The sequence below is a fragment of the Sturnira hondurensis genome, unplaced genomic scaffold (genome assembly GCF_014824575.4).
Source record: "Sturnira hondurensis isolate 20B ecotype Veracruz unplaced genomic scaffold, ASM1482457v3 Scaffold0019428, whole genome shotgun sequence".
NCBI lineage: Eukaryota > Metazoa > Chordata > Mammalia > Chiroptera > Phyllostomidae > Sturnira > Sturnira hondurensis.
Genome location: NW_028092059.1, coordinates 5,960,657 through 5,975,233, shown reverse-complemented (window position 1 = coordinate 5,975,233; position 14,577 = coordinate 5,960,657). Strand labels below are relative to the sequence as shown.

Sequence of the window (14,577 nt, the reverse complement as noted above, 5' to 3'; positions counted from 1 at the left end):
GAGATCTTTTAAAATACTGTTTCCTTGCAATTAGTAGCCAAGTAAGTTCTAAAGAGCTTATTCACAGTACAGTGGATACGAATAACAATACCAAATCGTCATCATCAAACTTGCTAAGAGACTAGATCTTTATTATTCCCATTACAAAATAATAATAAGTGATGTGATAGATAAAGGCGCAAACACTAAAATGTCAACCATTATAATATGTCAATGTATCAAGTCAAATGCATATGATGCTATATATCAAATATATTTCAATACAACATTTAAAATACTGTTAATTACAAATGTAGTGCTACCACAAATATAGAAAATAAACTGATTTAATAAATGGCAAGTAACTATTCTACATTATTTTCCTCATATTAGAGTTCTGTTGAGGGACAGCTAAACAGGTTTATGTCATGTGTGATCTCGGCAGTGATCTGTCTGGATATATTGCGGAGGCTCTGAAGTAAACCTGAGTAAAAAGACTCGCCCTCCCAGCCAAAGCACACCTGAGGTTTAAAGACAAAAGAGAAGCTGGACCCCTATGATCAGAGTGTATGCTGCAGATGACATGGTCCGAAATATTCGCTGTCCATTCGGTGTGGCCCCACTGTGTGGCAAACACAGATCTAACATCTCAGATTGAACCACCTTTGCCCTTTTACCCTAGCAGGGACCCAAATTTTGAGAAAGGGGGAAACACAGGTAATAAGTAGATGGGACTCCGTGTTCACAGGCGAAGCATGGCATATGACCATGGTGAGACCAGCAGAACCATGCACGGGCCTGTCATGCTTAGACACAGAAGAAGCTTTCATGTCTATCGCAGGAAGACTTCCTGAAGACTTCCTGAAGACTCGCAAGCTGCTTAAGGTCAGATCTGAAATGCTGTGCTGTCACTGGATTGCCAAAAAGCACCTTTCAAGAGAGAGCCATTGAGGACTATACGAGAGTTACTGGGGCTGGAAGCCGGTGGCTGAGTGCGCAGGCACGTAATTGTGAATCCTAACCATTTAAAATGCCTTCTCCAGCTCAGCCTTCCATGCTGAGAGCCAACCTAGAGCAAAGTTATTTTTTAAAACTCCCTTCTGTGTTTATTGGTAAACAGCCATCTTCACTGCTTAAAAAGGCAGGGCTTATGCAAACTTTCAGCTATTGTCTTCCTACAATATTGGTTAGAAAATCAGCAAGAAAGGGGAACAATACACCAAGCACCCATAGCATGGGTCAAAACAGCAGCAACTTCAAGGAAATGGCATGTCTGACCTGTCCTCCCTGGGGGCAGGGGAATGAACCTCCGCTTCAGGAGGCACGGCAACTTCTGTGCGCGTGCAAGGACCCTGTGGTGATCCACAGTTTTCTAAGCGCAACAAGTCACCCAGCCCAGCCCGGAGCTAGTGCCACAGCTGCCTCTCCCCTCTCTTCCCTCCTCTATCACAGCCTCACGTCCTTCTCCTGGGCACTGCCAGTCCCCCAAACAGGCAGTGTTAGCCAAAGCTAAAGGCCAACTAATGTTGATGACCGCAAATCAAAGGTATGTGTTTGGGCAGTCCTGGTTGACCAAGGAGGAGAGAGGGAAAGGGGTACAGCCAGGTGGCCAGATCCATCAAAGGAAGCAATTACATTTATGGGGGAAAGAGCAGCCTGAAAGGCCTGGGGAGACAAAGGAAGCTTCCTGCCTGTGTTCTGTCCTTTAATTCTGGGCTAAGTGCAGGCAGAGCTATTCAGTGCAGCACTGTTTGGAGACTCTGCTGTAGGGACCTGTCTGTCTGGTTTTCAAGTCTATGGCAGGGGATAAACTGTCCCAGCTCATTTGAATAAGAAAAGGAAGCAAGCATCCAAAAAGAAAAAAGCACTTTATGTAGGTAGGACAGGGTTATAAACTCTTCAAGGTTAGCTAAAGTGAAAGATTATAAGGGTGACAGAGTTTACACTAATATAAGAAAAACATCACTGGGATTTCTTGCTTGGTGATCAAAAAAATCTGGCCTTGTCCTGACCAGTGTGATTCGGTTAGTTGGCTGTTGTCCTGCAGGGTGAAAGGTCATGGGTTGAGTTCTCAGTCAGGGCACACACCTGGGTTGTGGGTCCAGTCCCCAGTCAGGGCATGTAGGAAAGGAACCAATCGATGTTTCTCTCACACACCAATGTTTCTCTCCTCTCTGTCTCCCTTCCCTCCCCTCTCTCTAAAAACGAATAAATAAAATCTTGAAAAAAAAAAAGAAAAGGAAGGAAGAAAGAGAGAGAGGGAGGGAGGGATGAATGAGTGAATGAATCTGGCCTTCAGGGGAGTTGCTGGTGTGGGAGGTAGGACGTGATGGGAGGGGTGGGCAGCCGGCAGCAAGGGTCTCCCTAACCCCACGTTCTGCCATTTCTGGTGGGGTTGTTCTTGACCAGACTGCCTCACTTCCAGCGCAGATTCTAGTGGAGATCACATTAGGGTGAACACGTAGATTCTTATGGATACAGAAGCTGTAACAAAAACCTCCCAGCTGTGGAAACAGTTGTTGAGTCAACATCAAAGGAAGAGGCGGTCAGAAGGAGGAGGCTACCAGGCCAGTTGCGGAGTTAAGAGGCAACAGTGGGATTTGACGGAGGAGAGATGCCTAGTGGCTAGAATGACTGCCCATAAGTCTTAGACTGGTGGTGTCTCCCCCATTCCAGTGCTAAATGCAAAGTCCTGAATCCTACACACGCTTTGCACCCCTCAAACCTAGGAAGGGATATGGGTCCCTTACATTGGTGCCAGGGATCACTCCATCCGTGGCTGCGAGGGTGACCTTATAAAAGACAATAAAATGTCACTTTCCTTTGATGAATCTCCTGGTGCTACGTGGAGAATGGACTGAATTTAGTTCCACAAAGGCTATAGGAAGAAGGCTATTACCTTACTCTTGAACAAAATCTAAATAACTACATTTTTTTTTGGAGCTGAGGCTTGCTGATTACCCGAAGCCAAGAACAAGAGAGATGATCTGAAAGGCTAGAGGGGACATAGTCAGATATTCCCATTCTTCAAATGTCCAGCACAAGAGCAGACTAACACTGTGACAATGACCACGACCACCACCATCACCAGACAGGCCCACACATTTACATGATGGAAAATTACTCTCTATTGTGTGGGATCACAAGTGTCTTTATTATCTCCAGTTACAGCCTCCTACAACGTGACCAGGACCATTTTGGCCATATGGATGCACCCAAAAAGACTTAGTGCCCCTTTCCAAATGGCCAGTCCCCCTGCCTGTCAAAAACTACATGGTCCAAGAGAGATCTCTACCAAGAGTCAGGAAGAGTTAGTTTCCATCACCTTGAGAGGTATTTGGGGTTAATACGCAGAGCCCAGAGCCAGTCTGCCTGGGTGAAATTACAGGCCTGCCACGTGGCACCTTTAGGACACTGGGGGATGCCCCTTAACCTCTTTGTGCCTCCGTTTTCTCCCCTACAAAATAAACCCAGAGTAACAACCCAGCTGAGCCCCACCAATTCCTGCTTCAGTGGCAACTGATCAGGTTATAAATCAAGGGAGTCCAGAGAACCCCTGACTCCATGGAATTATAGAGCTAAGGAGGTATAAGTGGTCCTCAGACAAAGATGCTAAACTGAAATAACTTACCCAAGATTTGCAGCTAGTTGCAGTGCGGAGACCCAGAGGTGGCTCTTCACCGAAACTCCTGCCGGACCCACAGAGACCCTGCTCAAGATACGAGGTGTTTGCAATGTGAGGGGGCAGAGACACCCCATAGTACTGACCCAGCTGTCAGCACACAGAAATTGGCTATCCAGAAGCTCTGCACTTGCCACAGGGGAGCAACTCAAGGATACAACTTCTCGTGGAATAAACCTAAGAGTCCTCTAACCACGTACAGCATCCATTAAAACAGGCTTAGGAAGCCTGGTACAAGATAAAAAAGCACAAGATACTACTTGTTAAATTTAAAATGCAAAACTAAAATACATAGAAACTATGTGAACAAACCATACACAAGGGAAGAGGCAATAGCAACACACTGCTGTGTTCATGACTTACAGAGTGGGCATCTTTTAAAACGGGGTGATTTTTAATCTTCGTTATTTCTCTATATTCTCTATGAGCCAAATACTCTTTCAAAATCTTGAACTACTTATATACTGTGTGATGCTTTCACTACATCAGTGCAGAAGAGACAAAACGTTCATGGTAGGTGGGCAGAGGGCATGTGAGCAGGGACAGGTAGGAACGAGGAGCCAATGGCGGCCACACACACCGCACTCGGGGCGGAGCCGCGGGTGGTCAACCTCAGTCTGTGCTGTCAGTTACTCCCCCTGCTCTGCGCCTTTCTCGTTTGGTCGTCTTACTTTGAGCCGCTTCCCTAACCTCTTCAAATCCTACCTTCTCAATTGTAAAAGGTAAATGTTGATAGGACCTTCCTCATAGGGATGCTGTACAGATTAAGAAAAAATAATGCAAATAAAATGTGTAGTCATCTGCCTGGCAGAAAGAAGGGGCCAGTAAATGCTAGCTGTTGTGATGGCGGTGACAGAGACAGTTAATACTGAAGTTACTCTTTTCTATTGCCCTTGTTGTCATTGTCATGATGACTATCATGATGGTGACGATGATGTTCCTACACTGTGCTTAACGCAACAGCTACAACAGCATTAAGTCTCCTTGCTTTGGAAGATCACCGAATGTTCTCCCTATGGCCCACTGCTGGAACGTCATTTCTCTGATCTCCATAGTCTACAGGTTTATTCATAGCAGTCTCTTAAACTGAAGTAACAGCTGGCCCACCACCCAATATTCCCTAAGGGTTAACAGTGTTAACATACAGATTCCTACCCGTTTTCCCGGACCCAATTAGGGTAGTACAATATCATCCTTTTTTTAAAAAAAGGCAAGGAGGAAAGCATCTTAGCAGACACCCACAGAACACTGCTTTGTACCTGAAACACATAATTAGCACTGACAAATGGGTGCTAATAACTCAGTCTGCCCTTTAGACAAGAAACAGGAAGGTAAACCTGGCCCAGGCCCCATCACTCCCAATCTGACACAGCTTCCTCTAGAGGCTGCCTCCTTCACCCACAATATGCCAGGTGGGAGGTCGGCTGGCAAGGCAGAGGGCCTCTGGGCTGGGAGCTGAGGGCCCCCGCCAGGGAGATTACTCAGCAGACCAGGCTGAGGCCCCTGACGCCTCAAAAAGATATCCTGTCCTGGCCAGGTGGCTCAGCTGGTTGGAGCATCGGCCCGCGCACCAAAAGTTTGTGGGTTCCATCCTCAGTCGGAACATGTATGGGAAGCAACCAATTGATCACTCTCTCTCTCCCCCCACACCCCACTTCCCACCCCTTCTCTCTCTGTAAAATCAGTAAACATATCCTTGGGTGAGAATTAAACACACACAAAAAGTCACTCCTTGGTCTTAGCAGCCTGCCGGCAGAAAAGCAGGTCTCAGATTCGTTTTTTTCCCAGGGGAAAATGGAGACATGCGAATAACCTAACCTGGTCAGCCTGTGTACTAAGTGCCACACCTACAGCAAAAGGGCAAAATGAAGTAAAAAGCAGCCATCGGTAAAACACAACTTTAAATGTGCTCACATCGATGCCGTTGCCTCTTCTCTGTTCGAGTAACACTCTCATCCTATTTTGGCTCTGGAAATACTTTCTAACCCTTAACATTTAAATGCCCTCTAATTACAAATGCTTGATTAGCAGTGCATGCACTCACTAAGCCGAGTTGGCAATGCAGTGCACTTGACACAGACCCTTCTGCACATCCCTTCCCACTCCTCAGACATTCTTATCTCTGGAACTGGGGCCATTACTCCAGGAGGCTCTGTTTTAATTGACCATATTAGTGTATCATGTGGGAAGCAGAGAAGTCTTCGATCCACTGGTGACTCCCTGAATATGAGGACTCCCTTCTCAGGAGCACCAGAAAGAGAACTAAAACCAAAACCAGGCTTTGAAAGGCCAGGACCACAGGGAGCAGCGAAGGGTTAGAATGGGATAGAACACCTGCCACACTGGCGAGGAGAGGGGCTAAAGACAGAGTGCCCACAGCTCCCTGACCAGCTACCTAATCCCAAGCTTCCCAACGAAACGCGCAGAGAGCTGTTGGTAGTCACTTCCATTCTTACCTTGAGAGGGAGCGTGGCTGTCAGACTCAGCTCCAGCACTGAAGGGGTCTGTGCCCAAAGGAAGTAACCTCCAGCCTGGAAAGGCAAAAAGATAAGGTAAGAGCCACTGCTGACGAAGAGTTGCATTCCTGAACAACTGGAATGTTTCCTCATAAAAGGCAGGTCTCCAGATGTTTGAAGACCTTACAGAGTGGAACAGCAGCCATATAACCAATTGAACAACACCAAATGCGTGAAATCCCTGGAATCAAGTCAGAGTGAGCTAATGTTTTATTAACACACACCTGGACCCCGTCTAATTGGGAATGGTAATGATTGGTGAAATCATGCACCTCATCACGTCCCTCCACAAAAATAGCTGTTTAGCAAGGAGCTGGCAGAACTTCGCATACACTGACATACACCAGGGTACGTTGGCAGGTCAGCACATCCACACACAATGCAGACTCTGTGCCATTTAACCAGCCCTGCTTTGGACGGCAGCCCTACCAGCTGATGAGATAATGACATGAGACTTGAACCTAGAGGAGGAGGTGAAAGGGAATTGGAAACTTTTTCTGCACGCACTCAAATAAGCAACTGTAAAAGACACTGAATGATTATGCCCAATTTTAAATAATTATCTGTACCCCTATTGGTGATGGTTAATTTTCTGTATTTACTCAACTTGGCTGAGCTACGGTCCTCAGTTTGATCAAACACAACCAGATTGCTGTAAAGATATTTTTAGACGTGATTAACATTTAAATTAGTACACCTTGAGTAAAGCAGATTACCTGCCATAATGTGGGTGGGCCTCATCAAATCAGTTGAGTCTTTAGGGGTAAAGACTGAGCCCTGGCCAGGTGGCTCAGCTGGTTGGAATGTCACTCCATACACCAAAAGTTTGCCAGTTAGATCCCTGATCAGGACACAACCTGGGTGATGGATTCAGTCCCTGATCGGGGTGCATATAGCAGGCAACTGATCAATGTTTCTCGCTCACATTGATGTCTCTATATCATTTTCTTCCTCTCATTCTCTCTCTTTCTCTCTCTCTCTCTCTCATTTTCTCTCCCCTCCCCATCCCCCCTTCTCCCTGCCCCCTTCCTCTCTCTCAAATAAATTTTAAAAAAGAGTAAAAACTGAGCCTCCAGCATGCTAGCCTGCCCTGCAATTTTTCAGACCAGGGATTGAACCCTCAGCTAAGGTGTGTGCCCTGACCAGGAATAGAACCTACAACCTTTTGGCCATGGGGCATTGCTCCAACCAATCCAGACACAATGGCTAGGGCCTACCCTGCAAATTTCAAACCTGCCAGCCTCCACACACATGAGTCAAGTCCTTAAAATAAACATCTCTTTCTTTCTTGCCATATAAGGTATATATGTATATATGTATATAAGGGGGGACCCCCCAAAAACATATAAGTTATTTATCAAAAATTGCTTACTTATTCTTAAATGTTTAAACTTCAGTCACCTTCAAAGTACTCTTCATTCAATGCAATACACCTATCAAGACATTTTTCCCACTGCTCAAAACAGTTTCTAAACTTGTCCATTTTGATGCCTTTTAGTACTTCTCTCCTTGGCTGCTATATAAAAGTCCAGCCATTGTTAATATAACAAGAATGGTTTGCACGACACTGATGTAACTTGACAGCCAAGAAGAGTGGACTGGAATGCACATGTATAAACAATGACGACTTCACTGTACTCGTCAGTGGGGACGGTACATGCCCTTGAGTGAACATGTGTACTGTGTGGCCTTCACATTCAAAGTGATTGAGCAAAGACTGGCACCCTGGGACTTCTGGCTTTTCCAAAAACTAAAATCTCCTTTGAAAAGGAAAAGATTTCAGACCATCAGTGAGATTCAGGAAAATACTGCAGGGCAGCTGATGGTGATTAGGAGAACTGTGTGAGGTCCCAAAGTGCCTACTTTGAAGGGGACTGAGGTGTCAATGTCCTATGTACAATGTTTCTTGTATCTTGTATCTTCTTCAATAAATGTTTCTATTTTTCATATTACATGACTGGATACATTCTAGATACATTTCATATATATATATATATATATATATACACACACACACACATATATATATATGTATGAGGAAAAGTTAGTGCACAGGAAGTAATAAAGTACTAAATTATTACTTGATATGGTTCATAAATTGGGTCCTGAGCATCCCAGTGGCCAAAGCAAAGAAGAAAGGAGACACAAGATAATTAAATGGACTTTAAAATAAAATACAATGTACATACTTCTCAAAAGGGTTGGCTTATTCTTGTCATTGAGAAATTTCTCCTAATTCCTTGGGTGAATTCTTAAAACATCCTTTATCATCCACACTGGCAGGTCAGGGGATGAGAATAACAATTAATAGTGCCTCTAAGCCTGGCTGGTGTAGCTCAGTGATTGAGCACCAGCCTGCAAACCAGAGGATCGCAGTTCGATTCCCAGTCAGGGCACGTGCTTGGGTTGCAGGCCAGGTCCTGGCAGGGGACACACGATACATTGTGTGCCCCCGGCAGAGGCAACCATACATTGATATTTCTCTCCCTCTCTCCTTCCCTTTCCCTCTAAAGGTAAATAAATAAAATCTTTAAAAAAAATAGTGCCTCTAAGTGTGCACAGTAGGGAGTCTCCTACAATGCTACCTATCATTCCCCTCAGTGTAAGGTAAGAGGCCAAAAGCACAGTTCACTGAAGTGACTTAGCAAGGCCAGAATGATGCCCATACGCACGGCAATTGGATCATCTGGCTTGACCCAGGGATAAAAAAGGGGATTTCTGGATGAATTAATGAAGTCCATATCCTGAAAGGTATTTCCCAGAAATAGTATCATTCGCCCCAACAAAAAGCGAGGTGAGGATCAGCTACACCTGCCTGAGACTGGGCTCTGGCAACGGCCTGGAGTAAAGGTTTTCTCTGTTGCTGATGAGGAACAGACCCACAGAAGGACTACCCTCAGAAGGTCTATGAGCTCAGGCTCCAGTTTATATTTTTGCATTCCTAGGAGTCATATACCCTTCCTGCACTGGAATCAGTTTTTAAAACATTTTTATGGCAAAATATACTTCCCATAAAATTCCCCATTTAACACGTTTTCTTTGTTATTGACACTATTACCATTTAACATCACAAGTGTACAGCTAAGTGGCACAGGTGTGTGCCCAGCGTCATGCAGCTACTGCCACCGTCCACTTCCAGAACTGTTCATCACCTCAGAGTCCCTGCTCCCACTGAGCAGTAAGTCCCCGTGAAATGGATGTCCCCCAGCCCCTGATAACCACTGTCCTACTTTCTGTGCCCATGACTTTGCCTCTTTGCAGCACCTCATACAAACGGAATCACACGTTCGTCCTTCCAGTCCCTATTTCACTAAGCATAATGTTTTCAGGGTTCATTCCTGCTGTGTCGCGCATCAGCAATCCATTCATTCGTATGCCTGAATAATATTGCACTGCAAGTACCTGCCACATTGGTTTATCCTGGAATCTGGTTTTATATAATTAATCTGACAAGTAATGATCAAATATTTACAATGTGAAAAATTTCATTATTTTTTCATAATAACTTTGTTCAAAGAACAAAGGGTCTTGTTCTTTGTACAAGGGTCAGAAGAGCCATACCACAACGAACCCATTAACTGGATAAGTCCTAGTTTCAGTAGCAGCAGCAAGAAAACAGAAGTCTATTTATTAAGTGCTTTTTCTTCCCTACGGGTCAGGTAAATCTCCCCTACAATCTTAATTACTGTTCTTCATATTCAAAGCTGAAGGGAGATAAGAATATCCCCACACGCGGAACTCTTCTCCTCACAGAGCCTACAGCTTAAGTGCTGCCCTTGACCCCTGACCCAGTGTTGAGAAGCTTCTTCCACACGGCTGGTGTGGAGAAGTGAGAGAAACCGCACTGCTATGAAGCACTGTTCTATCCCTGCAGATGAGGTTCCCAGACGAGACCAACTAGGAGAGCATGTCTCCCCCAGCCAGCTGGCCATCCCTGAGCTTCTCCTTCCTGGAGCACAGGAAGAAGGTAACCAGCCTGCTATGTGGGGATGTGGGTCTCAAAGCAAACACAGCTCCTCCCCATCGAGACGACCGAATGGCTGAAAGAGAAAGCGAGGCTGCACTGCACTCTGGTCCTCGCTGCAGAGTGTACAACAGGGCAGATGGCACAAAGCGGGGACGCCACTGCACACCTGGACTCACAAAAAGAGCCTGGGGCGAGGCATCGAAAGATGTCCCCAGGAAGTTGATGAAACACAATCATTTCTGCACCCTGGAGAGAGAACTGCAAGCAAAATCAAGAGACACTGATCACTCAGGCCACTTCATTTAGCGCGAACTTCTCAGCTGGGAGGATGCTGCAGTCACCCCAGACTGCGGGCACACGGAGGGGTGGCAGTTCACTCACTGCTCAGGGTTCAGTCAGCTGGGAACATGTCATCTAAGCATCAAAAGCTGTTTCAGAAACTCACAGAGAATTTAGACTTGAGTTCCTTCCAGAGGTATATAAAGACTGATTTCAAGAGCAAGAGTTTTGGGCAGATAAAAACAAAATGAAAGTGTTAAGATTGTTCTTTTCAGTATACAATTAAGGAATCTATTGCCTCTAAAACAGGTCACATTTCCATGGGTTGTATCAGGTTGGCCAAAAAGTTCATTTGTTTTTTCCCATATAATGGTTCTAGTAATACTTGATTGTCTTTACTGCCATTCAAAGCAATTTTGTTAGATTGTATTGTGACAGTTGTCATGTCTGCGAGCATTTAAAAAACAGTATCAAAATTGGTGAATTGTTGTGTAGCCATTTAAATATTGAAGATGGAAGGAAATACGTAACATTTTCAGCATATTATGCTTTATTATCTCAAGAAAGGTAAAAACACAACTGAAACATAAGAAGAGATTTGTGCAGTGTATGGAGGAGGTGCTGGGACTGATCTAACGCATCAAAAGTGGTTTGCAAAGTTTCCTGCTGGAGATTTCTCACTGGACAATGCACCAGGGCTGGGTATCCCAGTTGGAGTTGATAGCAATCAGATCGACATTAAATGAGAACAATCAACATCAAAGCACATGGGAGATAGCCACATACTCAAAATATCCACTGTCCCAAAGGCCCTCAGCTCCGTATCACAGGACCTTTTTCTGCCTTTCCCAAATGCTCAGGGCTAACTAGGGGTCACCCCACAAACAGCATCCCTGGGAGACTGTTCACGGAACTTGTGTCCTCATTTCTCATGCCTCAATCCCCAGAGCTGAATCAGATGCCTTAGCCGACTTCAGTTCCCCACCTGCTTCCTAAAAAGAAGAGGAAGAGTTACGTGCCAAAGTGCCCTGCACATCCTTGAAGCGAGTTCAGAACAAGATATTATTGGGACAAAAGGACTCACAGTTGCTTCGAGACCTGAGTCACAAGTAATTACTTTCTCCTTCATTGGAAAAGTTTAAACATGAGAATTGACTGATGTCCTGAGTGCTGAGAGACACAAACACCACAGTTCAATTTCCACACCCTCCACAGATGATATTTAGCCTACAGCATACATGGGTAGTATGTCTGGTTCCAGATGCTATAGTTCGAAGGGGACTATATTGATTTCAGAGGGGGACCCTAACAAGATGCACTGTTGGAGGCAAGTCACAAGTGACAGTGGCAACACAAGGGATCACCTAGCCTGTCCTAGGGTCGCAACTCCAGTTTCATTCTTGCTCATTCACCTCCCCAAAGACAACACAAGCTAGGCACAGCTTTGCCCAGAACTGTCCAGAGACAAATGTGAAATCTCCCATTATTGGAGGTAATGCTCTCAAACACTCTTGCGGTCAACAAACAAGGCCAATGGGTCCTCTCTAGGCTTCGGTGACAGGCTGGAGTTCTTGTCCTGGGCACATCCCAGCAACAGGAACTGCTAACACTGAGGCTGACACTCATGCCTGCCAAGTCCCAGCCCACGGAGGAAAAAGAGAGCAGGCTGATGCAATTAGCCAGGTCAATGGGAACTTGGGAAACCATTCAGATAACATAGTTCTTGAATTTATTCAGTTCCCATTACCGGAGGATCATTGTGTTTCTGCCCCCTGCGGATTCTGGAGGCTGCACAGCATTTGCCCTGGCAAATTCCAGGGCTCTGTGGCTACATGAGCACACAGCGTACATCAGGCCGAGGGTAATTTGATTCTAGGCATCAAGGGGCACACACTATGGAGTGACTTTGTCCCAGAATCTGAAACTCAGTGATGAATTCTAAACAAACTCAAGTATCCAATTAATAAAAAAATAAACTAAGATGCCTCATTCAAGTCAATCTCCCTTACACCTCTTGATGACTGATTACACATTAGCCTCACTAATGTTTTTATTTCCATTACTGAGTCGTAAGCATCTCAAGAGTCCACGTGGAATCTTGTCCTTATATCCCTTCCATGCCTAGCATAGTGGGGAACACAAAATAGAAACTCAGTTAAGGCTCAGTTATTCATTGCTTCTTGCTTGTGAAATATTTTTCCCTGTAGGGAAGCAAATCCACTCTACCTGCCTCATTTCATCAACAGGACACCTTCTTCCTCACCCTGGACCCCACCCCCTCGCCAAAGTAACTTCAGCAACAGTGCCTTCACAATGGACGTCCACGCTGAGCTCAGTGGTCACACAAAAAAACAAAGTTACAAATGGAGCTTCGAGGTTGGTAAATTCTTGTCCTGTGCATTCTTGTCCATATTTTAAATATGAGCATATCTGTATGCCTCCTAGACTGCAGTAACAAATCACCACAAATTTAGTGGTTTAAAACAGTAGTTTATTCTTTCACAGTTTTGAGGGTATAAAAAGGTCAAACTCAAGGCGTCAGAGGGGTTGATGACTTCTGTAGGCTCTGAGCGACAATCTGTCCCTTGCCTGTCTCCTCCTAGTTTCTGGTGCCTCCTAGTGTCTTGGCTTGTAGCTACAGAGCCCCAGTCTTGGCCTCTGTCTTCTCATGCTCTTCCCTGCGTCTCTGTGTCAGATCTCTGTCTCAGACCTACGGCCTGATCTCTAGTATCAGACCTACGGCCCACCCCAAATCCAAGATAAGCTCATCCTGAGATCCTTAACTTAATTATATCTGCAAAGACCCTATTTTCAAATCAGGTCACATTCACAAGTACTGGAAGCTAAGACTTAGATATAGCTAGTTTGGGGAACACCATTCAATCTTCCACATTACCCAAAAGCAGAACATATCATCCTCACCACAAAGCCCTCTCCTTTTCCCAACGCTCTTCTTCATACTAATAGACTCATTTCTCAGGCCGAACTCTTCAGGTTGTCGTCAAGGGCTCTTACTCCCTTGCTCCCCAATTCCAATCAGCTCCATAATCCACAGTAATGAAGTTGGGTCAATCCTACTCAAGTGAGGTGCTCGTGCCTGTCTCCTCTGGTCCATGCCTGCTGCCTGACCGCCCTGGCCCCAGCCCAGATCACCACCTTGGACTAGGTCATGACTTCTTCCCACCTGTCCTCCCAGCTCCCTTTTCTGACCATACCACCTGTTGCTATCTCAAACAGAACCTGACGATGCCACAACCATGTCCACACACTTTCCATTGCCTCTAAGCAAATGAAGCCCAATCTCTTTACAGTCCAGCATCTGGCTCTCCTAGAATGAGTCCCAAACCTCCTCCATTTGGTCCAGGCTTTGGTCAAAGTAGATTACTGACCGTTCTCGAATACTTGCTCAAAGGCCTCCAACACTTTGAGGTCGTTCTGCCTAGGATTTATTGGTCAATTCAACGAGCTTTTTACCTTGACTATGTCTCCTTGTCAATATCTCACACAGAATAGTTCAACTCAAAAGACAACTCACTCGAAAGTCTTCATCCAGGTTCACCAACCACTTTAGAATCCTCACTCTTTTAAAATTTAATAGCCTGACAGGTATGGCATTCTTTTATTTTTAAATTTTTCTACTGATTGATTTTTAAGAAAGAGGAAGGGAGGGGCAAGAGAGTGAAACATCAATTTTTATTTCTCCACTTATTCAGGCATTCACTGGTTGTTCCTGCATGTGCCCTGGATGGGGATCGAACCCACAACCTTGATCTAAGGGGACAATACTCTAACCAACTGAGCTACCCGGCCAGGGCAAGATGAGGCATTCTTGTTCTCTCCTCCCCTAGGAGGTTTGAGCACTTATCATCAACCTCATGACAGACCCTGGATAGAATTCTGCTTTACTCACGTACATCTCCCTATAATCTAGCACAGTGCCTAGCATATTAACATGTGCTTAGAAATGCCTGGTCAATAAAATATACAATATATCAAATGGTGAATAATATAGTCCTTGCCTGTACACAGCTTACATTTGGGGGTGGGGAGGATGAAATAAGCACTAAAGTGAATAAGAATGACTCAAATCATAGTACTGTAAGCATCATAAAAGAATAAATGGAATTCTGTGGAAATCACAGAAGAAGAAGCTT

General features: G+C 45.0%; 1 protein-coding gene across 3 annotated transcripts in view; it reads right to left on the bottom strand.

The window, feature by feature from the left end:
* The window catches only part of LYPD6B (LY6/PLAUR domain containing 6B), a 168,321-nt gene that overhangs the window by 48,941 nt on the left and 104,803 nt on the right, over nucleotides 1-14,577 (bottom strand). For all 3 annotated transcript variants that reach the window (XM_037027825.1, XM_037027823.1, XM_037027824.1), the window contains exon 3: nucleotides 6,118-6,192. The gene's annotated coding sequence lies outside the window, so the exon portion shown is untranslated. The remainder of the gene's footprint in view (nucleotides 1-6,117; nucleotides 6,193-14,577) is intronic.